This window comes from Ammodytes marinus (genome assembly GCF_949987685.1).
Source record: "Ammodytes marinus genome assembly, chromosome: 8".
Taxonomy (NCBI): domain Eukaryota; kingdom Metazoa; phylum Chordata; class Actinopteri; order Uranoscopiformes; family Ammodytidae; genus Ammodytes; species Ammodytes marinus.
In genome coordinates, this window is record NC_137212.1 from 26,226,172 (window position 1) to 26,250,800 (window position 24,629).

Here is a 24,629-nt window from a genome sequence, read left to right on the forward strand (position 1 = left end):
AGTGCCCACCCACCGGCCTGACTCAATGTGTAAAGGGAGAATTCCTGACCTAATTTGTGCACACAGGGACCTCTTTCTTTTAGACAAATTATACAAAATATAGTTCTCTGTACCAAACAGATGTTTAATTTGACACAAAGTACGCAGTTTAGGCATACCTCTTACTTCAGAGATCCAGGTCTCTCTCTTTTATAAATAAGTACATGTAAATGTACAAACTGAAACAAACACTGGCTGATCCAAAGGGTATGTTAGAGGAAATGTAATTGATAGGATTATTTGAATGAACATTCTCCCTTTGCTCTCACATTGACATAAGAGAATCATGCAAAGAACTTTCACAAGTCACAAGGGCTGAGAAGAAGAATACAAAATAGCATGGTTTTCCTGTTATTGTTTCAACGCCTACCCACTCCAGAAGAGCCTAAAAAGGGGCGCCCTTAGCTCAGTTGGTAGGGCGTTCCCACCCATGGGCCTCGGCCAGCAGCGGACCCGGGTTCGATTCCAGCCCGCGGTCGTTCTCTGCATGTCACTCCCCTCTCTGCCCCATTTCAACTCTGTCTCTACACTATCAATAAAGCATAAAAATGCCAAAAAATAAAAAAATAAAAAAAAATAAAAATAAGAGCCTAAAAAAAGCAGAAAGGCAAAAAGCATGGTGTATTTTACTTGTTATAAGTCCAATAAATCTGCTAATGGTGCCAATTCAGTGGTACAAAATCACTAGGATTTCTTGAAATAAGATTACAATTAAAAGAGATCATTAAAATTAGCTGGGAAAACTCATTTAGAGTTATATTTTTATATTCTAGTATGTGGGAGTGTTATGTATCATACTAAAGCAGTATTCTTTCCCCGACTGGTCCATGTCATTCCCTTACTTTCAAGTGTAATTGAACTTATTTCAAGTATAACAAACACATTGGTGATACATTAACATTTTAAGGATGAGATATATGTTGAAATTAGCTAGACATATCCATATTGAGCATGTGTTACTAGTAATAGGAGGAGCTTTTGTGTCACAGTACACCAGCCTTATAATCCTCAAATTTTAATTCATACGTATTGAACTGTCACATCCCTCTATCTAACCATTGCTTGTTAGGTGATTGTGTCCAAATATGAAAATGACAGGAGATATGTTGACTAGAAATTAGACCAATATATTTGCTTGAATGTTTTGCAGTGTAACAAGGATCGGACCAATCCGGGGCTGATCTGGGTATAGCCGGTTGAAGACAAGCGTTTATGCCTCTCCTTTTAAAGCTGCTGTTTTCCCTGTCTGTGTGACTTTGTCTTCTGGCCTAGGCTTCCTGTGACCGCTCATGGAGCCAGTGTGTGTGTGTGTGTGTGTGTGTGTGGTGCTCGCCGCTGTGATGTCCTCATTTAAAAAAAAGAAGTTCCTTTGCTCTCAAGAGTTGTTACGCCGTACAATCCCCCCTCGCCACTTATAGGGGGAAAAAAACTGCCTGCTTGAGAGACGCTTTGATATGTAGAAAATATGAAGGCGTCATATTTATCTCCTATATGGCGTTCATATTGAGGAGGCTTGGATGAAAGGCAGGCAGTGATGGGGAGCGTGGAGGGGGAGGGGGGGGGGGCTGAAGGCTGAAGATTAACAATGACATAACATGAAGAGGGCTTCTGTCAGCGCTGGTGACACCTCGTTTCGCCTTGCCCATTGTCTGATTATTACACCCAACGGCAGCCAGCCCAATGACAGGGGGATGATCACAGGAAGGCGGGGAAGAACACAACTGTCAAGCTTAGGGGCTATATAGCAAAAAAAAAGCCAATTCCCACCATCTCTGCTGCTGCTTCAAAACGCCTGATTTTTAGACAAGAAGATAGAAGAGAGAGGGCTGGAGAGAGTGAGCAGAGAGAAGGGTGGAGCAGGAGTGAGGGAGAAGGACACACCGCGGACAGCTTACAGGGGATACATACCCAAAGATTATGGTAATCTTACCCCTCTTTGTCCCACCCCCCCCCCCCCTCGAAATGTTTTCGTACTACGCCTTTTATCTGTGTTAAGAAGGGGATGTGAACCTCTTCAGTTAGCGACAGTGGGCACTTTCTGTGTGGTTTCTGGGTAATTAGCACCAGTAGCAGGCCCTTTCTTTTTCTCTGCTCAAGCTTATGTGGTCTTCTTATAGAGGGGGGGAGGAGGGGACGGCAACAGGGGGATTTTACCACACTGCAAAAAAAAAAGAAAAAGAAAAAGAAAACCCCTCTGTCTGCTGTTCAAGGAGCGATTCCCAGCCTCGGTCCCATGCAGCCAGCACAACCATCTGTTAGCGCTAGGAGGGATCAAGAAGAACCAAAGACAAAACTCCACCACCGCTGACAATCAAATGGACAGCTTAAGTTCAGACAGGTGACCAGAATTAATTATTCTATTCAGGGTCGGGGTTCGCAGCAGAGATGTTTTTTTTTCAATGAATCGGTCAATGCGGACTGCTCATATGCTCTGCTCAGCTTTTTTTCATTACTGTGTCCATACATTGAAGAAAAGAAATGTATTAAAGTAACTAACTGTCTTTTACGTTTAAGAAATCATTCAAATCTATTGCTACGTTATAGACATTCTAACTCCTACAACCTCCTGTTGAACACTGCTAGCTAAGTCAATCAATTAGGGGGCCAGAAACATTCTAGTATGTTTTTGTTGTTAAATCTCAAGCGCTGACTTTTCAATTTGCCTTTCTTGGAAGACATTTTTGAAGCTATTGGGGTTTTATGGTGGATGGTGGGGGGGACTGACTGACTACTAATCTTTTTTCCCATGCAGAGTGACAGAAGCCAAAGGATAAATTGGTCCGCTGGCACCACAAACAACGCCTTTTCAACTGGGGATAGTACCAATATGAGATCTAAAAGAACACCCAAAGCTTACGCTCATCATATCAACTGGGGCTTTTCAACGGGGGGTCAAAGGTGGCCCTCAGATAAAGTGCCATACAAGAGATCAGTGGGGGCCCCCGCTCCATTCCACACCTAATAAAAGCACTCTGCCGCCGTTAATAGATAGATAACTTTCTTGATCAGAAGTGTTGGCACTTCTTCTTTTGCCTTATCCTTTGATGTTTTTTTTTCTTCTTAATTTTTTTCTATCTCAAACAACACCTCCTCTCTCTCCACTCCAATGGACCAAACCTCTTTTTGTTGTGCTTCAAGCTGCATCTTATTGTCCCTGTCACGGGGTGCTTTGTCTTATACCAAGGCCTGCTGCACCCACAGAAAAGCAAGGGGGGGGGGGCTTCATCAAAGCTCAGGGCTGAGATGGACTCAACAACAGTGGATTAAGGTCCTCTGCATGATAAAGTCCCTACCTAGGGGTGGAATTAACTTAATATGTGAAAGAATGTTATTGAGAGGGAATAAAGTGGCAAAAAGCTCTGTCATTCTCTTCGTAATGTCCTAATCCAGCGGCTGACACAGAGAACCTTGAGCTGGGCGTTTGTTAATCACAGAGATGGCCCATCTGTATTGCCTGTCCTTTAAGCTATTTAAACTTCGCCTAAACTCAATTATTGTCCCTGGGAGACCAAAATGGCGAATTAAGTGACGTGAAAGGGGTGTTCGGAAAAAAAAGGGATCCCAGCCTTAAAACGAGGAGATGTCAACGCAGCCAATTTAAGTACAGCTAAACAGATTAGAGGCCGAATCTATAGAGCTGGAAAACAACGTGACAATGAGTTAAAGAGAGGAGGAATCTCACTTTCAAAGCACCCTCTAAACTGTTAAAGCAACCTAATCATGGAGGATCTAAGGGGACTGTGCCCTGGCATATATTTCTCTATTTACAGCTCACACACACACACACGGCTAAGATCATTGAAGACTTTAGATCTCCAAGGGATGGACAGGACTGTGGACAGCATTTATTCTCACAGCATTATGACTTATCAGTTAACTGATCATAGTTCAATATACAGTATCTCACAAAAGTGAGTACACCCCTAACATTTCTTCAAATATTTCATTATATCTTTCCATGCGAAAACACTGAATAAATGACACTTTGATACAATGTCAAGTAGTCAGTGTACAGCTTGTATAACAGTGTAAATTTACTGTCCCCTCAAAATAACTCGACACACAGCCATTAATGTCTAAACTGTTGGCAACAAAAGTGAGTACACCCCTAAGAAAACATTTCCAAATTGGGCCCAAAGTGTCAATATTTTGTTTTGCCAACATTATTTTCTAGCACTGCCTTAACCCTCTTGGGCATGTAGTTCACTAGAGCTTCACAGGTTGCAACTGGAACCCTCTTCTACCCATTCATGACGACATCAAGGAGCTGGTGGATATTAGAGTCCTTGCGCTCCTCCACCTTCTGTTTGAGGATGCCCCAAAGATGCTCAATAGGGTTTAAGACTGGAGACATGCTTGGCCAGTCCATAACCTTTACCCTCAGTTTCTTTAGCAAGCCAGTGGTCGTTCGGAGAGGTGTTTGGGGTCGTTATCATGTTGCAGTACTGCCCTGTGGCCCAGTTTATGAAGGGAGGGAATCATGCTCTGCTTCAGTATGTCACAGTACATGTTAGAATTCAATGAACTGTAGATCCCCAGTGCTGGCAGCACTCATGCAGCCCCAGACCATGACACTCCAACCACCATGCTTGACTCTAGGCAAGACACACTTGTCTTTGTACTCCTCACCTGGTTGCCGCTCCACACTCTTAACACCATCTGAACCAAATAAATGTATTTTGGTCTCATCAGACCACAGGACATGGTTGCAGTAATCCATGTCCGTAGTCTGTTTGTCTTCAGCAAACTTTTTGTGGGGTTTCTTTTGCATCATCTTTAGAATAGGCTTCTTTCTGGGATGACAGCCATGCAGACCAGTATGATGTTCTAATGATGCAGAGTGCGGCGTATGGTCTGAGCACTGACATGTTGACCCCCCACCCCTTCAAGCCCTTCAGCAATGCTGGCAGCACTCATACGTCTATTTTCCAAAGCCAACCTCTGTGTACGACGCTGACCACGTGCACTCAACCTTCGTAAACTGGGCCGCAGGGTGGTATTGCAACATGATAACGACCCCAAACACACCTCCAAGAGGACCAGTGGCTTGCTAAAAAAGCTGAGGGTAAAGGTTATGGCCTGGCCAAGCATGTCTCCAGACCTAAACCCTATTGAGCATCTTTGGGGCATCCTCAAACAGAAGGTGGAGGAGCGCAAGGTCTTTAATATCCACCAACTCTGTGATGCTGTCATAAATGGGTGGAAGAGGGTTCCAGTTGCAACCTGTGAAGCTCTAGTGAACTACATGCCCAAGAGGGTTAAGGCAGTGCTGGAAAATAATGGTGGCCACACAAAATATTTACACTTTGGGCCCAATTTGTACATTTTTTCTAAGGGGTGTACTCACTTTTGTTGCCAGCAGTTTAGACATTAATGACTGTGTGTCGAGTTATTTTGAGGGGACAGTAAATTTACACTGTTATACAAGCTGTACACTGACTACTTTACATTGTATCAAAGTGTCATTTCTTCAGTGTTGTCCCATGGAAAGATATAAAGAAAAATGTGAAGAAATGTGAGGGGTGTACTCACTTTTGTGAGATACTGTATATATATATATATATATATATAGAAACTAGTTTCTCTCAACAAGATTTTGAAGAGAAATTAGTACAAGAAAGTTTACTGGTAAATGTTTTTGAAGCATTTTGAAAACATAAAGTACGTGTATGATAAGAATGAAAGAAAAACTGGTAATATTAACGATAATTCATTTTGTTAATACTAGTTTACACTTATCTACTTATGTTATCATTATCATTGATGCCTTAACAATATTTGCTCTAATTGTTTGTTGTGGAGCCGAGAACTTTGAAAACGTCTTTAAATCTTAAGAATCCTTTCATCATAAACTCATCATGTGTTTTGAATGTACTAATAATATAACTATAGCTGTGAAATCAATCTAGTGACGTAAAGTAAATACATTATTTAGAATGGGGTTGATTAGAAGAACAAAAATGCTAAAATAGAAAAACCCCAACGACAGTAGACACATCTCTTACAGTTACACTTAATACATCATAATAGTTCAGCATATAAGAGTTGAGTCAATGCATTGAGTTACTTTCTCCCTCCGAATCAAACTATCACGCGGTGATCAGACCCATTGTTTTAAGATAATTGAGTCGGATCACACTCATTTCAGGTGTGTTTAAAAGGGCATATTGGCACAGCTTGATTTCCCTAACACTCCAAAGGCAGGAGGAGCAGCCACAAACAAATTGGACGCAATTTCGCATTCAACCGAGCACATGAACAGAGAAAAACCCTATGTGACAGCAGTTCTGTTCCATATGCGGCCCTAAATGTCCCTTCATTTCAGGCGCATGGTCAAGTGAAGGCGCAGTGATTGGAGGCAAATGGACTCACTTTGTGGCACACCATCATGCCAGATTGGTTTAGAAGCAGCAGAGTGAGCGCACACTGCACACTGCACACTGCACAGCGCCCTTAACGGTCCAACCAAATGCTTTAAATGGGAGTTATTTGTGCGGCAAGCTTGAGAGAGGTGCTGGCCTTTTGTCAAACCATCCGTCATAAAATAGCCAGAACTCACTGGGGTCTGAAAAAGACGTGGTCGCTCTCTCTCTCTCCCTCTATCTCCAATAAGCGTGCTTTTGCATATATCCTGTCAAGCAAAAGGAGTAGATGACACAGGGACTGCACAGAAAACTCTCTCCACGTCTCCACATGTGCCCTGAATAGTGCGATACACCGCTCAAACAAAGCTGTAAACAGGCAGATTAACAAGGTTTGCCACACCATGATTCACACGTTTCGCTATGTGAAGATTATACTGGAGGAAATGTGACTCGTCCATGTGACGCTGATGTGAGTTTATCAGAGCCTGGCATGCTGCTTACAAACGAGGCAAGGATGATAAAATTAGCGGACCAACGGATACTTGGAGAGTATATATGATATTGTTCTAAAGTAACCATTGTGTCAAAATATGTCTTTATATATGACGAACAGCATCCACTTTCTCACTTTTCTTCACTCTTTTAGTGTTGAAATTAGAAGGAAAAAAATCCTGTTGTTTGTTTAAACATGTATTTGATGTTTTATTTGATGTATTTATGTCTAATGTATTTTTACCTTCTAGCCCTCCTCCCCTCCCTCTACATTGGCTTTCTTTTTCACCGTCATGCCGCCATTGTGAATAAGAACTTGTCCCTAATGACTTGCCCTCGAAATAATGGTGAAATAATTTTTTTTTTTTTAACACACAATTTCCCATATAGTTTTGTTCCAATGGAATATTCCCCTGCAAACAGGTCGGAGCCCAGGCCGTCACACCAGTGTGCACATCTAGTGGAGAGGATGCCTCTGCTGACATGCTGTATGGAGACATTAACCTGGCCAACCATCGTGCCCAATGCTGAAAGCTCCTGAATAAAAAGGAGGACACGATTGTCACAGCGTGTTTGCTCTCTTTGCTTCCCCTTGTCTGAGCCGTACGGCCGCCGCAGAGCCGAGGGAGAGAAAAAAAACACAAACAGAGGCTTTGCTAATGAAACCAAGAGGCCACAGGCAAACTGAACACACTTTAAAAAACGGAGGAAAAAGTGCTAGTTCTGCAGCACCTACTTAAATCCTTCCATTTTTTCATCCTACAAAGATGCTTGAAAAAAACTAAAAAGATTCCATCGAAGAGCAGTGCTATTAAAGGGATAGTTCGCAATTTTTTGAAGTGGGGTTGTATGAGGTACTAATGCATAGTTAGTCTGTTTACCTTATGGAGATAGGGGGTCAGTGCAGTCACCAGAAGGAGTTTGAGGGAGGCGTCACTGTCAAATCTTGTTCTGTTGCAGAGGGGACAAGAAGAAAAACGTTTTTTAACCACATATAGAAATGCTTACATTAGAAAATGAAATATTTGTTCGAGTTTACACTAACTGTAGGATTTTTTCACTGCTTTAGTTTTTCCAACAAAAAAAAAACGGTTATCTTTGCAAAAAAATATTCAAGCGTAGTTCGGCCATTGTATAAAATACGCCAACATCGTGCCAGTGGAGTGCAACATATCACTCCGCCAATCAGCTATTTGACTCAAAGGGCCGGCGTGACTAACTATGCATCAAGTACATCATACTACCTCACTTCAATTATACCGAACTATCCCTTTAAAGTAGTGGTTAATAATACACATATGTAGGAAAATAAAGCACAGAGCAGTACTAACATTAATTGTGTGAAAGTTGGCTGCTCTTCCCTGTGGGCAAACCTTTGGAGCAAAAACACCGTAGGCTATAAGAGATGTGTGTGTCTGCTTAAGAGCAGAGCAGCTTTAATTACTGTGAATAAAATGGTTATGTCGTGTGGACCTACAGGGAACACTACAGTTTTTTTTTTTAACTTCAAGTCTAAATGTTTCTTCATCCTAACTTTCAATGCTTTTAACTAGCATCAAAATTAATGATATGATTAACATCTCAGCCGGCTTTGTTTTAACAAGTTTCAACATGGCCCCATGTTTGCTGTCAGCTAGGTTGGGCCTAAGTCTTTTATTTGTCTAATACATCCCTCCTTATTCCAGCTGGAGATATTGTATTTGTCTTTATGACGGTAATACAAATGGAAGATGGTGCTCCAATTTGTCTCAACGGTCATCTCCCCGTGGACACGCCATTGCCTCCCTCTTGTAGAGAAGCCTGGCCCAAGGGCGTTCCATTTGGAGCACTTTCTAAAAAGTATGGATCTACTTTTTCTTGCCCTCCAGACTTGAAGACGGCAAAACATAAAAACGCAGATTTTAACTCTAGAACACATATAGGGCTAATGGTCAAAGCTTATGCAAAACTGCAGGGCACGACTTCTTCTTCTGTTTACACCTAACTCTGTAACTCTGTGTGTGTGTCTGTTCGTGAGGCCTGTAATTAAAGAGATTAAAGTACGGTTTGAGGGCTAGAAAGTGGAGCTAACGGAATAAAAAAAAGACCTTAGGATAAGTCAAGACAGAAGAGAAAGCACACATCTCTAACTGACCACTCATGCTCCATCAGAATCATATTTTTTCCACTTCATGCTTGGTTTGCCAATAAACCTTTTTTCCCCCTCCGTAAACAAAACACATATTTGCACAGAAAAAAAATTACATATACACAAGGAAAGATGTGCGCTTTACACTCAATGCTTCGGACATTGCAGCTTCTCCAAATGGAGCAAAAACAACGGCCTTTATATCTAGTTATGGACAAAGTGCACTTCAGCATGGTTAAGTGGTTTTCAGATGGGGGGGAGGGAGGTGGAGTCAAGATCCGTCTTGACATTTTTCTTGCACTACGGTTCTGTATGGACGGAGAATTCTAAAGACAGATGGGAAGACTTGCAGAGACAAGCTTTAAAGAGCATTAAACAAATACACTTTGCTATTCTAAACCAAAGGGTGTCACAAATGCATCCCCCCCCCCCCCCCCCCCCTGAAACAAGCGGCGGTCTTGAGACGGTGAGGGTTTTGATGTTTATAGGTTATAATGTGCCCACTCCTTGGGTGAACAGTCTGGAATGTGGCTGCAGCACATGGGCACAACAACTGGAATGGAATCTCATCTGACACACACATATATATATATATATTCCAACTACTATTTATAAAATAGCTTAATAAATGTAATGCTCTCACCGCACCACAATGCTGTTACTGTGGAAATGAAATGAAAGCAGACGTTTGCCCTCTGTCTCTCCAACAGACAAAGAGTTAGTATGTGCTGGCATATAATATGGAAGGATACCAAGATGGAAGAAAAAAACATGCTCATTTAACTCAAATCCTCAACAAAGTTAAGTAAAGAAACACAGTTATTCTCTTCTCATAACGAGCAACGCTGTTCAACATTCCCTCTCAGCTTTAAGACAGCAGTGAAAGAGCCAGGGATGGGGGATAAGGTCATTTAGCTTATTAGAGCCTATTCACGTAAAAGGTGATGTCATGCTGTTGACGTGTAATGTTCCTTCCCTATCTCTGATCTGTCAGTATTCTTACAGTCGGTAACATTTTTGCATTAAAAGTAATTGAGAAACCCTACAATCCAGCATCCAGCATGGCAGATAATAATTGCTTAGTAACATACTTATGATACAAACACATTGGGATTTTTTTTCCTTTATGGATATGTGTGCGTGTGTGTGTGTGTATGTGTGTTTCTCAGCATCAGCATATTTAGTCAATTAAGAGCCCTTTGCGAGATAGATAGATAGATAGATAGATAGATAGATAGATAGATAGATAGATAGATAGATAGATAGATAGATAGATAGATAGATAGATAGATAGATAGATAGATAGATAGATAGATAGATAGATAGATAGATAGATAGATAGATAGATAGATAGATAGATAGATAGATAGATAGATAGATAGATAGAAAACATTGCCCTTAATAAGACATGCCATATAGTACTAGGACAACCACTGCAATCTACAGCTGTTCATACCTCAACAGCTTCTAACACAGCGGGAATAAATTGTGGCAAGGTGAAGAAAAGATGAAAAAACAATACAGAAAAAAAAGACAATTGGAAAAATACCTGCTGGCATGAGGCTGCAGAGAGGTCAGCCCATTGATACTGCTGGCCTGTCAACTGTGTTCTGTGTGAAACTAGCCCGGTGCCAGGGGTCACTGCAGGGTAGCCCACTGCCCAACCACATTTCTGTTACTTTTCCACAACACCAGCCTCCCAAACACATTGACAATTTGTCCCTCTCTCCCTTTGCCAACTAAATCGTTGCTTGTAGCTCGTAGTTTATCACTATTTTAGATGTACATGGTCAGGGTGTTATTTTTAACCTGGAAGCTTGTGCACGCTGTATATCACTTATTTGTAAGTTGACTTCACAATACATTTCTGTCTCACCAACCATACCAGCCTTACATCAGGTATTTAAACAAAGCTTCAATCACTTAAGATCCATTAATATCAGTAGCTGCTAAAAACAAAAAGACACTGCAGTTAGACAAATGAGTGTATAACAGTTTAATGCCTTAGCACTTCCATATAGCAGCCTAGGCTCTGTAAATTGGTTAGTAAACCAATGTTTCTGTGATTTATACAAGTCAGGATAAGAATGGTACATGTATACGGTTGAATATCTTCATCTGATGTGATCACAATTCTAACATGGAATAGCCGGGCCTTATTTTTCACCATTAGATTACGTTTTTTTTCAAGTGGATACATAGATAACCAATTCATTCTTATAACAACTTCCATTTTTATAACAACAACCTTCTGGGCACATTACAATCTCCAGTGTCATGTTGTTCTAATAGCAGTATAGCAAGAAAACCGGCACAACATTGTGATGTTTCTATTGCATGTGATTAATGTGTGTGTTTAAGGAGGTGATGTCATCTCCATAAAGATGCAGCGCTTCTTGCTATGGGGGATTTTAACACTAACTTGGGGAGCCAGGCCCGGCTTCCATCACGACGTCTTCCCTCCTAATGAAGAGTGAAACGCTCCATTGACCAGGAGAGAGGGACGGGGCACTTGCTTTAGAGATCGCAGCAGATCTGTCTACAACGCTAATGATCATGCCGGGTTAAATTCAACTAATTAGCCACATGCAAACGACCTGCTGAATCCACTGCTGGTTCCAGATTGTGCCACAAGATGAAAAAAAAAAAACACTGAGCTGGTTGCTTTTTCAAAACGCAGACATCTTCAAGTGCAAAAAAAAAAAAAAAAAAAAGATTCCCCCCTAAAGGCTCACAGTCCGTGGCTGGCGTTCATGGCACCCAATATAAGTTAAAGACATTCCCATGGCTTATAGGAGAGAGAGAGGGAGAACAGGGGCAGTGGTAATTTAAATTCTGTTGACATTTACTGTCAAGGAGTATTAATTCACAGGCCTCCCTCTGCTCTGCTGTTATGGGCTTAGTCAGCAGCGAGCACCAGGCCGCGAGCTCTGGAGCAAGACACTGTACTCTTAACAGATTTCCCCCTCAGACCGTGGCTGTAAACGCAGGCACACAACCCCCTCACCACCCTCCCCTCCAACCCCATAGGTCACAACCGCAAAACACATGGATATAGCCTGGTGGAATGTCATATATACAGGTTGTGTCCTCCAAGCACAGAGACACCTTCACAGTGCATTTCAGGGGAGATGTGCCTGGATCATCATCCCCCATGTCACAACAGAGAAAGAAATAAATCCCAGAAAGTCTTCAGTGCTCCAGTTTAAATAAGAAACAAAAGAGGAAAACATCTTAGTGTGAGATCTATTCCATGGTCAAACTAGGACTATCATCTGATGGCTTTAGCAACCAACGCAGAGGGTGTAACACAAAAAGAACATCTATTAAGATCCTATTGTAGCTAGTTTCTGCTCTTTGACTGCTCCCTGCAATTCATGTGTAGGGCAACACATTTGTCTGAAGAGAAAATGTTCAATGAGATTTTCCCGGATTTCTTTTTTTTTTAAACTCACAACAGGCAGATCCATTCCTTTGGCTCATCTACTGCATTTTATTTTACACTTTCATTCCATTTGCCTTGATACATTGCTCACACAAAAATAGGCACGCACATTTTGTGTTCATATGCTCTTTAAAGCGCAGTTTACCATGTGCGCCTGTACATTTCACTGTTGAAGCAAAGCCTATCGGACAAGGCTTGTGCTTGGTTTAGCTTCTAGCGGTTGACCCGATCTTGGGTGAATAATGCAGCCCTAATCAGCAGATGATCCGGGGCTAAAAACCTCAGGGAAAAAACGAGGAGCCTTTTAAATGTAACAGAGAACATTTACTTATTTCCACAGTGCTAATACATAATTGACTATGTTTAAGAAAATGTGTATTATTATGTGTGGAAAAAAAAACGTTTGCAAAGAAATCATGGTAGATTATATATACATATTAATATGTGCTCTAACAAAACACATTGCAGCAGAGTGAATGCTTCTGCTCTCTTCCGCAGCCATTATCTACTTTCAAATTTGAAATATTACGGATGCAGGAGTAGCCAGGAAAACAGGGGAATATCAAAAGCCAAAGCTGATAAAGGCTCATTTAAAAAAAACTAGCAAGGGGGAATTGATCGCCTTTTATTTGAATAATATTGTGAGCTAAATGGAGGATTAAACTGTGTATAACAGAGCCTTTAACTGCCTGTGCTGCAGTCGTGACAGGTCCTTGGGATCAGATACACAGAGACTGCTTGCAACACATGTCATATATCATAGCTTCAATCTGTACCCCAACCACTACCTGCAAGCTACAAATGTGCACTTCTCCTGTCATTTCAGCAGAGACAGAAAATGGGGAGGGGGGAAGGGTGGGGAGGGGGGTTGTGTGAGGTTAAAAAACAAATAGCAATGCATGTTTTGTCTTTGTCTATAGCTTACATTGTTTGAATCAACGGGAAAAAGGGAAAGCATAAGCATGAATTTACTGATTAAATTACTGATTATTTTTATCAACAACACTGAATATGATCGCTTTCACGTATTGCAAATGTATTCAAATATTGTTATGAGGAATACAATGTGCAGCTGCCCTGACCTGTGTCCTGCACACATTGGAGGAAAGATGATGGAGAGACACAACTTAAAGAAATATTGTCTTAATTGTTAAAGAACGATGTCATGCCGTTCACTTACACATGGAACTGATTTACAGGGGAACGTATATGTTTCTGTGAAAACGCATATGTTTAGTTTTGAGTTGACCGAGTTATCACCCCCGATTATTATTTATCTGGATTTGGTATTTCGTCATCCAGGTGTTGCAAAATAACCCAAAAATGTAATAAATAAATAAAATCTCAGGTATTAAAAGCTATAAAAACCTCAACCTTTTAAAAACTTAATTCATAAATATTGAATTGTATTCTCTAAAGGCTTCGGTGCAGACTAGCAGCACTCCCTCAGACACCAGGCGTATGCATCACTTTCTCGATGCACTTTTTTGCTTAAGGGAAACAGCATACATTGTTTCTTGCTGATGTAATTCCGTGTGCTATTGTAATGTATGATAAACAAGCCCATAAGCATGTCAGTGATACCATACCTTTTAAGCTAGCTAGTGTCCTAAAGGTCTTCAAAGGACCCTTAGCTTTAGAATGTGCTGTGGGTGTAACACATGCAAAGCTACAATATATCTGTTCATGTCCCGAGAATATCTATTTGTATCTGTATTTGGATTAAACTGGAAGTTGTATAGCGATATGTTCACCCAAATTTCCCCGACAATTGCCCAACATGGGGAAACAGCCAGCCTAACTGTGGTTAAGGACTTTCTCAGGTCAGTTTGTGATATTGTATGATTCACTTATACTGATCAGAATGGATACAGACCTCGCCTACAAATGAAATCATTCACTACCCAATCATAGCACTTGAGCTACAAGTGGAATATGAGTCACGCTGGCAATCAAAATCCTCTATGTTAGAGCCAACACCTGCCAGTTGACTTAACTCGTGGCTAAACAGCTTTTTTTTTCCCCATATACTTTTTACCTCTCAGTATCCAATCATAGGATGCTGCAGCACATCAAATGGGCATGAGGAAGGAACCCAGAAGAGCCTTGTTTTGGATGAACAGGTGTTATGTCTGAATACCAATACCACTTCAGAAAAGGAAATGTAATGTTGCGAGGTTAAATCCAACACTTCTAAGGACTAATTCATATCCAAATGAGCATTTAAGCTCACTAAAGTAAATCAGAAGAGAAACAAATGTATTGGTAAAAGATTTGCATTCATGAAAACATAATTAAAGAGAAGCCTGTCACTGTGTAGTAAATCAGTTTTTTTATTGTCTCTTGAATTAAACTGAAATGAAGGGTCCAGCTGTTGAATTTCATGCAGATATTTCAGCTTTTCGAACGGTTTAAAACGGTCTTGAATGGTTTTTTTTAAAGCTCTATCCGTCTATATAGTTTGTACATGTTCTTCTAAGTAGGCACAACAACAAAAGTGTTTTGCTTTGTGTTTAATATTTGAATTTCTTATATGCATTAAGAAAATATTAATTAATAAATAAATTAATATATAAGAAGGTGTAATTAGATAATCCGGTGTTTATAATGTAAACCAGGCTTGTAAAGTGTCTAAACTTTAGGAGATCAAGTCTACAACTTATAGGTATGATATTCTTTGAATGTGTAAAGTCACGTGACATGAGAAGTAGACAAAACTATATTATCTTTTAACATGAATTAGGCTTGTTGTGGTCAATGTAATTTAAAGGAGAAGTAAGAAATATGGTCCTATTGGCTAACTTCCTGTCAACTAAGACAACATGATTAAGAAAATAAGCTATAAATACACAAGAAACAAAACAAAGCTAAAACAAAAACAAAACTGGGGCAAACCTCACACCTTTTAGTTCCCTTAGTGCCGCAACACTGGGCCCCATATAGCGGGGAATTTATGGGGGTGGCCTGACAGCTCATGTCGTAGCCTTTCCACATGTAGAATGCCCACCATTTCCCTCAGACAGGTATCAAATTGGGGGGCCAAGTCGGACTTCCACAGCCTCAGGATACATCTTTTGGCAATAGCCATGCCATAAACCATGATTATGCGTGCATTGTGGTCCGATTTTTCCAGGGCTGTGGAATGTCCGAACAGGGCGGTTTCCGGATCAGGAGTTAAGGACACATTTAAAACATTAGAATACCATTGAAATACAAGACACCAAAAGTTGTAAAGATTTGGATATTCCCAAAAGTGGTGAGCAAGTGTACCCTCTGCAATCTTACACCTGTTACATAAAGGCGAAAGATCTGGGAAAAATGTTATGCAGTTTAACCTTAGAATAGTGCAATCTAAGTGTGACCTTACATTGAATTAACTGAAGCCTCGAGTTTATAGAGCAGGATTTTATGCTTTTTAGCGCTCCCTCCCAGACATCGTCAGCTATTCCAATGTTTAAGTCTTTTTCCCAGGCTTGCTTTATTTTTTAAAGTAGATTTGTCCTGTCGGTCTAAAAATATTCCCACAAAAGATGAAATCAGGTTTTTAGCTTCTGGTGAGCCCAGTAAAACTTTGGACAATGAATTATCTGCGGGTAGAGATTGAAAGGATGGTATATTCTGTCTGACATAATTCCTTAACTGTAGATACCTGAAGAATTGAGCTTTCGACAGTGAAAACTTTGATACTAGCTGATCAAATGAAGCAAAGTGACCATTTATATAAAGGTCCTCAACTGTTACTATTCCCTTCCGACTCCAATCTCTGAATGTTGAATCTGTGAACGATGGGGGGAAGGCATGGTTTTGCCAGATTGGGGCATGTATGGTCGTGCTCGATAGTTCACAGGCCTTCTCAATATGTTTCTCAGAAAATAAACTAAAATGAATGAAAATTTTCTTTCTTGTCAGCTGGGTTAGAAAATAGGCAAATGTTGACGTGTGCATCAGATGCATTTGGTGATAAGGTCTCTTGTTTTGTTTTTTTAACCTTTATTTATAAAAGGTAAATCCCATTGGGACCGGAGACTCTTTTTCAAGGGACACCTGTTCCCGTTGCCCTGTTACCATTCACACACACATTCAAACACCGATATCAGGTTAACTATCGGGAGCTATTTGGGGTTCAGTGTCTTGCCCAGGGACACTACGACTTGTGGCGGAGGGACGGCAGATCGAAACTTCCGACCCTTCAGTTGAGTAGACGACCGCCCTAATATTATCTTTACAGAGATGGATAAAAAAAAAGTTCTGAATGGATTCATTCCAGTCAAAAAGCCTGGAAAGATCTCCTCATCTCAACAGTTACGCACAGAGAGGCTGTATGCATCTTCAAAGACTAAAACATAAAATTTCTCCTCTTTATTTCAGAATATACGTACAGCTTACATCTGCATGGTTGGTGCTGTTTAATACTACCTGTTAATTTGTTAGCCAAAAAACACCACTTTGGTTAGACAGGTGACAGAAGATGTTATAAGTTTTAATTCTGAACTCATTACCTGTTGGGGTTTCGGAGAGACGTTCATACCAGTACCACAACATCATACTAAGAACAAGAACATTTGGATTGTTCTATCACTGCGCGTGTGTCCCCTTTGAATAATCAAACACTGCTTCTGCTATACATATATATCTATATATAGATGGACTATTTTTATTTTAATTAAAGGTTTGAGTGACACCATGATCATGATCATCTCACACCCAGAGAAAACTTTTATTTTATGAATTGTAATCTGATCCCTGCCAGGGAGAATGAGCAGGACCTCATGCTGGCTTCTTAACTGCTGACACTGCCGGGCAACCAGATGATTTTTTATCCTCGCCGCGGGTGTTTTTCAACCTGAAATGGAGAGCAATGGCATGACTTAAATTGGTGGCATTTTGTGGTCTTTAAAAGAAAGGGGGACTCATTAAAAGTAGCCCAGAGAAGGCTTCAAGTTTCTGCCGTCATTAGTCAATGTAACAGCGGATAAGATAAGTATAATTATAGATCTGGGTAACTTGTGCTGTCAATTTAAAAGTGACAGAGCTGTATAATCTCCAACCTTGTAATTGGTCGATGGCCCCCCCCCCCATGCAGCGCCATCCCTGTTTTTAATAAGTGTTAGTCTGAGCAGAGGTCTAACTCACGGAGATGGTCCCTGCATGCATGACATTTCTTCATCCAGTCTCACTTCTTAAGTCTTGCTAACAATTTTTTGTTTAAATTGACCTACACCATACTGTAAATCTATTTAAATTACAAGCTATGTATATACCCCTTCTGAGGTATTCTGATGTCTTTTTTTAAGACTGTTTAAGCTGGTGTGATGCTGTGGTCTAATGAATGTTGAATGATGAACTATTTTCAACACTGATACTCCCAGTGGTAATGAACTATAACACATTCATTTCAAGATCAGTTTTTATTCACTGCCAATAAACTATCAGTAGGCCACTTCCAACACAGAAATGCCTAAAGGTGCAGTACCATTAACAGCCTCAAGATGCTGGAGACAAATTTGTTTTTTGTAAAGTCCTTGTTCCTCTCCTTAGTGGTCATTTTTTTGAATTGCGTAATATAAAAAGATATGAATGGCTATTTAAAACGTTCTTTGTTTGGTTATATGCTAACTTTGTGAATCACTGTGTCGGTTACAGAGATGTTAGTAACTGAAAAAAACAAGTATGTTTTGTCTGTGTTTTTTTTCATTGACAAGTGTCCCGACCAATCACATTCATCCGTGGCAAGACGGCAACTCAACCACACCCGGGCCTTACATAAAGGTTATAGGAGCAGCTGCTGAATTAAACATCAATGGTATCATATTTTACATTAGGAACGTAAGGGTGTATTTATTTATTTTATTATTTTATGTTAAAGGTCCCATATTATGCTAAATGCACTTTTTAAATGTGTTCCAACATATCCATGCGTCCACGGTGTGCCTAGAGACTGCCAAAATATCAAAAAAATAACAATCTCTCCTTTTCTCACTCTCCCCTTTTCTGAAACCCCCACCCCTCCCCCTCAATATACTCCAGTCAGAATTCTCCCAGGTTGCGTTCCGAATCGCATACTCTTTCTTTTTTCTATTCTACATACTACATCCTACGATAAAAAGAATCTAGTTAGGATGCAGTAGGCATACTATTGGGACATAATTTACTCTCTTATTTCATCATAACATTGCGCCTTGAGCTTGCCTCTTGCTTTTATATCCGTCGCATCCCTGTTTGTTTTCATATGGAGGCTTCGTCGATGTTACGTCACTTCACGTGCGCACTGGATTGTGGGTCAGAATCGCCCAAATAGGATGCACTTTTCAACACTAACAATCTTGGCCGCATGAAGTAGGACATCCGGGTACTTCTAACCATCCTAAATCTGGCCATAAGAATCGGGACATCCTAAATTTTTTTTCTACATACTATATAGTAGAAAGTAAGCGATTCGGAACGCAACCCCAGTTTCTGACCTCACAAACTGGAGAGCCAGAAGCTTCCACTGTGCAGCCCACATCCCTATTTCTTATTGGTCCACGGCCCTGACAGACAGAGGGCGAGGCGTATCTGGCTTCGCTTCCGGACAGGGGGCGGGGGCAGCTCAAAGATTGTATATTTACGAGGGGAGCTGCAGCTCTTTTAAAAAAAATAGGCCATTGTGAGATTAGCTGAACATCAGCATAGTACAATAAATTATCTGAAAGTTTTTTTCAGCAAACAATTAAAGAAAAACGTATTAAGGACCACTAAGACCATATAATATGGTGTATAATAGAACCGAAAAGTGTATAATATGGGAGCTTTAAAAGGGTTAAAAAATATCTATTGCCTGCATTCTAAAATGTGTGATCTACAACTAAGATTAAAAGTGTATCAATGGATCTGGGAAGACCAAGAACTTGTTAACACTGTATCATCGGCTTATAAAGTTTATATGGTGATTGTGTTAGCAAACAGTTGACAATTTATACATCCAGCCCACTCACAGAGCAACTTCAGCATTCATTTGGAGTTGTGTGTCTAGACACAAGGGAGTTAAAACTTTTTGAAGAGCTGAAGGGATTCTTGGTCACTACAAGCCATCCCTTACAAAATGAATTGTTCATTTAAAACTCAGCTTTGAGAAGACATTGGTTATTAATTAATGGACTCATTACATTGATTGAAATGGTAATGCAATTGTATAATAGCACATTGTTTGATATAAGGTTATGATGAAATATTAAGTTTGATTTTAAAGGAGAAAAAGACGCACATTGATGATAGAAATCATTGAAAGCAATTGAAAAAGTTTAAGTATTGAACTAAACCAGTGACATGACTTGGCTTGGGGTTTTTAGCTGACACATATCAGAATCGCCTACAGATGATAGCAAACTTCAATGCTAGCCATTATAAGTAATTTTCTTGCGGAACACTAAGTGTGATTAAACATTAAAGGATATGGCTCAAGTAGGCACTTTATCATTAAATTGCAGTCACCCCCTTCCCCTCGAAAACAGATCAAAAAGAGAGGGGGAAAAAAGGAGCTATACACAGTAGTGCCACACATGTGGTCGAAGCCGGGGTTTAAAAAATTAGCAATGCTCAACTGGAACGGAAGTAGCTTGCCGTGACTGCCACAGCAGCGTTCCTCTAATCATATGTAACGTCTACCTTTGGAACGTAGCGGAGGGAGTTTACAATAAGCTTAACCCCTACTTTTATATTGCACTCAGCAGGTTTCCCCCTCCATGTTGGGCACTTTGAACACTATTTTGTTATTCTGACTTCACTTGGTTTAATAATCCGCAGTTCCCCTTTTTTTGTCTTTTTTTCCTAAATCTCTCCGTCGCAGGGCTTTGATGTTTGGTGGAATACACACTGTAGTCGCTTTGGACAAAAACCTCCCAGCAGAAAACACTTAATGCAGAGGCTACGTTTCCTGACTTTTATCAAGGCCAGACACTGCAGGTGAATAGGGTAAACATGTTAACTTATAGATAGAATCATGAACACTTAGCCAGTCTATTACTCAGAATAACATTATTTTTTTTGTATTTTTGTATGAATAAATGTGCAAATTTGGCAATATCTAACAAGTGTTGCATATATTTGCATCTCTTTAAAAAATGGAAAATCAAAATCAAGCCACAGTTAAAATATTTATTTCCTAGTGAACAGCTTTTGGATACATACAGCCTTTTATTAGTTTTATAAATAAAAAAATAGTATGTGCAGGTCTTAAAGATGCATTTTCTGCATGTTTCTATGAACAAAATGTATCACAAATCAGACAATCAAACCTTTGATTCATAATAGTAGGAAAGAAGACATGTTATGGAAGCGAAAACTGAAAAAACACAAGTTTTGCCTACAGTGCCTAAAAGTGTTAATGTCTAACCATCGCTAAAATATAAGATTAGTGTAAAAACTATTTATTTTTTTAAGTCATGGAAAGTTATTTGTTGTTGGCGAGGGAGCATAGAGGGGAATAGCGAAAGTTCCCTCCCGCTCACCCATTCCATATCACACAAACGGAGGGTTGTTTGAGAATTTGGCAGCCAGTCGTGGTGCGGTGCGTTTAGTGCGGGTGGATGGGAATTCATTGAACTCTGTACTTCATCCCGTGTCCCTGTGCCCGAGGACTGCCAAACAAACAAGTGTTCGATTGCAAGAAAATTCATCTAAATTTTTTTTCGCACTGGCTAGGCACAATATGGCGGGCTTAATTAACTTCTCTCAAAGGTGAAGCAGTGCGCACCATCTGTGCTGGGAGACAATCACATTTGTATGCCTCTCTGAATAATCCCGTTAGTCCATTAAAAGGGAAGCACTATGCAAAGGAGAGGACTAGAAGAAGACTTAACAAACCCCTCTCTATCCTATGGCACTTTATTAAACCTAAATAGCCCTTTAAATAGCGTTTGTCTTTTGTTCACATTGCACATTGCATCTACATATCTTCTTAGCAAAGATGAAAAAAGTTGGCGATGTTTGATAAAAATGAAATCTATAATTTTCCACAAAACAACTGTTGAATATGAAACATTTGAGCATGAAATGAGCATCGCAGCCATCTCCATTCAGACATATTTCTCCAGATCGTTTCATACATGTTTCGGCGATGGACAATTTAAAATTTCTTTAATATATCTGAAGGACCACACATGGTAATCAAGGGCTCTGCTGAACTTGCCCCTAAAGCCCGGGGTCATTATTTGATCCTTGTGCATCTTAATCTGATTATCTCATTGTGGAGGTAAACTTCAGACCCAATCTTGTTAGCAGCTGGGCCAAAGATGGATTACGATGGCCAGTCAGGTGGAAAATGAACTGAGCAGTTCAGCTTTGGCCTTGCTTTCTCTTTCAAGATATACTCACCACCAACTACTTCAACTCCTTCTGCTTTTCTTTGCTGCTGGGCCCTTCAAACGAGATATTATCCTCAGGAAAAAAAGAATTGGCAACACCCCCCCCTTCTGCCCAACCCCACACACCCTTTTCTTTATCTCCGATGCTTTAACTAAGTGAGGACAATGGCGCTGAGAAAAATCCTGACCCCTCTCTCTCTTAAACATTCCGATTTTCAGACCCACTGTGTTATGAGAAGATGGTTTTAAGTGGCTCGAAACCTTAACTTCACAAAAAGACGAATCTCAGCCCCTGAAAGGCAATCCATTCTAAGACTTTGTGTTTGGGGCTGTTGTTGGGCCATTTGGAACCCAAAACATGCAGTAACCCGATAGGTCGAGAGAGGTATGCGTCTCCTCCATTCTCATCTTAAATGAAGAGGTTTGGTTTTTTGCCTTTTTTTCTTCTCCCCCCCCCCCCTCCCTTAAATTATGCAAATGCCTCAGATGTGTGGTCCCCCGCTTAAGACACTCAGTTTTGCTTGTGGTTCTTATTGCGGTATTGAGTGCCTTTACAGTGAATGCACACCACAGTCCACGGCACAAAAAGTCCCCCTAAAGGGCTGAAAGGAGTTCAAAGCATTCAAAAGACAAAAAAGGAGCTAAGCTGGTGGATTTTTTTTTTTTATGTACACTGAAAAGAAGAATAAAATATAAGTTTCCCTATTGGTTGCCCGTTATGGCAGTGGCACCCATATTAAAGCATTATGTTATGACATAAAGGTTGCCTGAAATTTTTTCGTGCGCACCATATGCAAAGAAGAAGAAGTGAGAATAACTCAGAGAGGGCGGTGATTTTTCGCAACACGAACCCACTGAATGCTCTTTTTGACACACCATTGAAGGGAACAAGGAATTCAAAAGGGGGTTATATTCGATCAGGTTTTCTGCCTCAATAGGTTATAATCACTCCTAAAGTATTGAGCTCTACACAGAGAAGAGAGCTTCTAAGGAGGCTAATCAGCAGGTTTTTCTCCCTATTATCGTTTCCCATCTGAGGGTAACAGCGCACAGAAGTACCCCCTTCTATTGATTATCTGGACTGGAATTTAAATATTAATACACTGCCCGGGCCCTGCTTGGCAGTCTCTCTAGAGCCAGGGCTGCATGGCAAAGCACTCATTCTCCAGATTAAAAAAAAAAAACCCTAGTTTTTTTTAAAGCACAATCCTGCTCTCTTTTCAGCTATAAAGGAGAAGAAAAAACTTCAAGGGGGAAGTTGAGAGGAGAAAGGGGCCAGAGCTCTGTGTCTCTGCAGTGAATTCAAAGAGGACACTTCTCCTCCAGGCCTGTGCATTGGTCTGCTGCTGAGGCAGGAATCACACGGCAGCCATTAATACCAGCGCTGTTTGCCCTGTAGAGAACCAAAGAGACGGAGGAGCTATGTCTTCTGTTTAGTAGGACAAGTAAAAACTGAGTCTTCAATGAGCTTTTAGCTTCTTTCTTTTTTTTTTGGTATTAGGGCCATGCTGAGGGAATTTTTATAGAATTGCGAGAATAAAGTAATTGTCCTAGAATAGAGTAGTTATTTTAGGAGACAATAGTCATTATTTTAAAGAGTAAAAGAGTCCTAATTATTATTTTATTTTTTTCAACATGGCAGTTGTATTTTAGCATATGAATTACATTTAAATTGCATATTAAAAAAAAAAAAAAAAAAAAAGCAGTGTTGGTTTAAAAGTTGGCAATGTAACCTCAACAAGAGCTGGCATAATAAAAACAAATAGTTCAAGAAGCAGCCGGCATGACCATTTCTCTTACGTTTTGTACGTTGCATCCATGAACCCAAAGAGAGCCTTGTCCACTCGACCTCACCAATGAGCACATTTGCCTTGAGGGCCTGGTGCCGCGCAGAGGGGGACAGAGGCATGTTGACAACAGGATTGGTGGGGCAAAACCCATGCACACAACTTATGGCCCCACTTGACACAGCCTACAACAAAGAAAATAACGTGTACCAACAACACAGACAAAGATAAGAGCAACAGATATTGTGTGGTCAGCGAGATAAAAGGGGTTTAACCAAAATGCAGACGCAAAAAAAAAATGCCACCAGGAATTTCTCGAAATCCATTATCAAAGACAACTCTAAACAACATATTACAGTAATACAAATGGATAATCAATGAATGTGACTTCGATTGATTTTTATGTTGGAACACCCATTCCTTCTCCTCATATTCCACTTTAATATCGAATTCAGAGTTGTTTTCAGTGTTCACATTACGAGTCAGAGGGATCACCCAAATCCTGGAGTAATCATCCAAGAGCCTTATAATGAAGAGATCAAGCCAGAGCACAAAACAAACTATTTAGCATGACGTTAAGTCCCTGTCTCATACAGTGGGAGAGCCGTCCATTAATACACCTAAATTGATTTGCATTCACTCTAGCTGAGGTTCTTTGAAAGAAGAAAAATGTGTCGGGGCCCCTAAATCAATCAGCTCTTTTCACTCTAAAATTGGGGCCTGAGGTATATAAGGTATGGTGCTGTCATTTGTGGAGATTATTTCTTTTTGCACAGCACACTTATTCTGTAAATATCACAAAATAATCCAATCGACAAAAAGCCTTTAAAGGTTCATGCATATTCCCCCAGCACTAACTCCCAATAAATAAACATTTAGCTGAATAAGCTCATTTGGTTTCTTCTGAAGACTGAGAACAGGACATATCAGTATCAATCTCATGTCTATGGGTCTAAAGTCTGAAGTATAAAATATATATACTGTATATATATTGTCCACTATCAGTAAAGGGATAGAGTTGACACGTGGTTA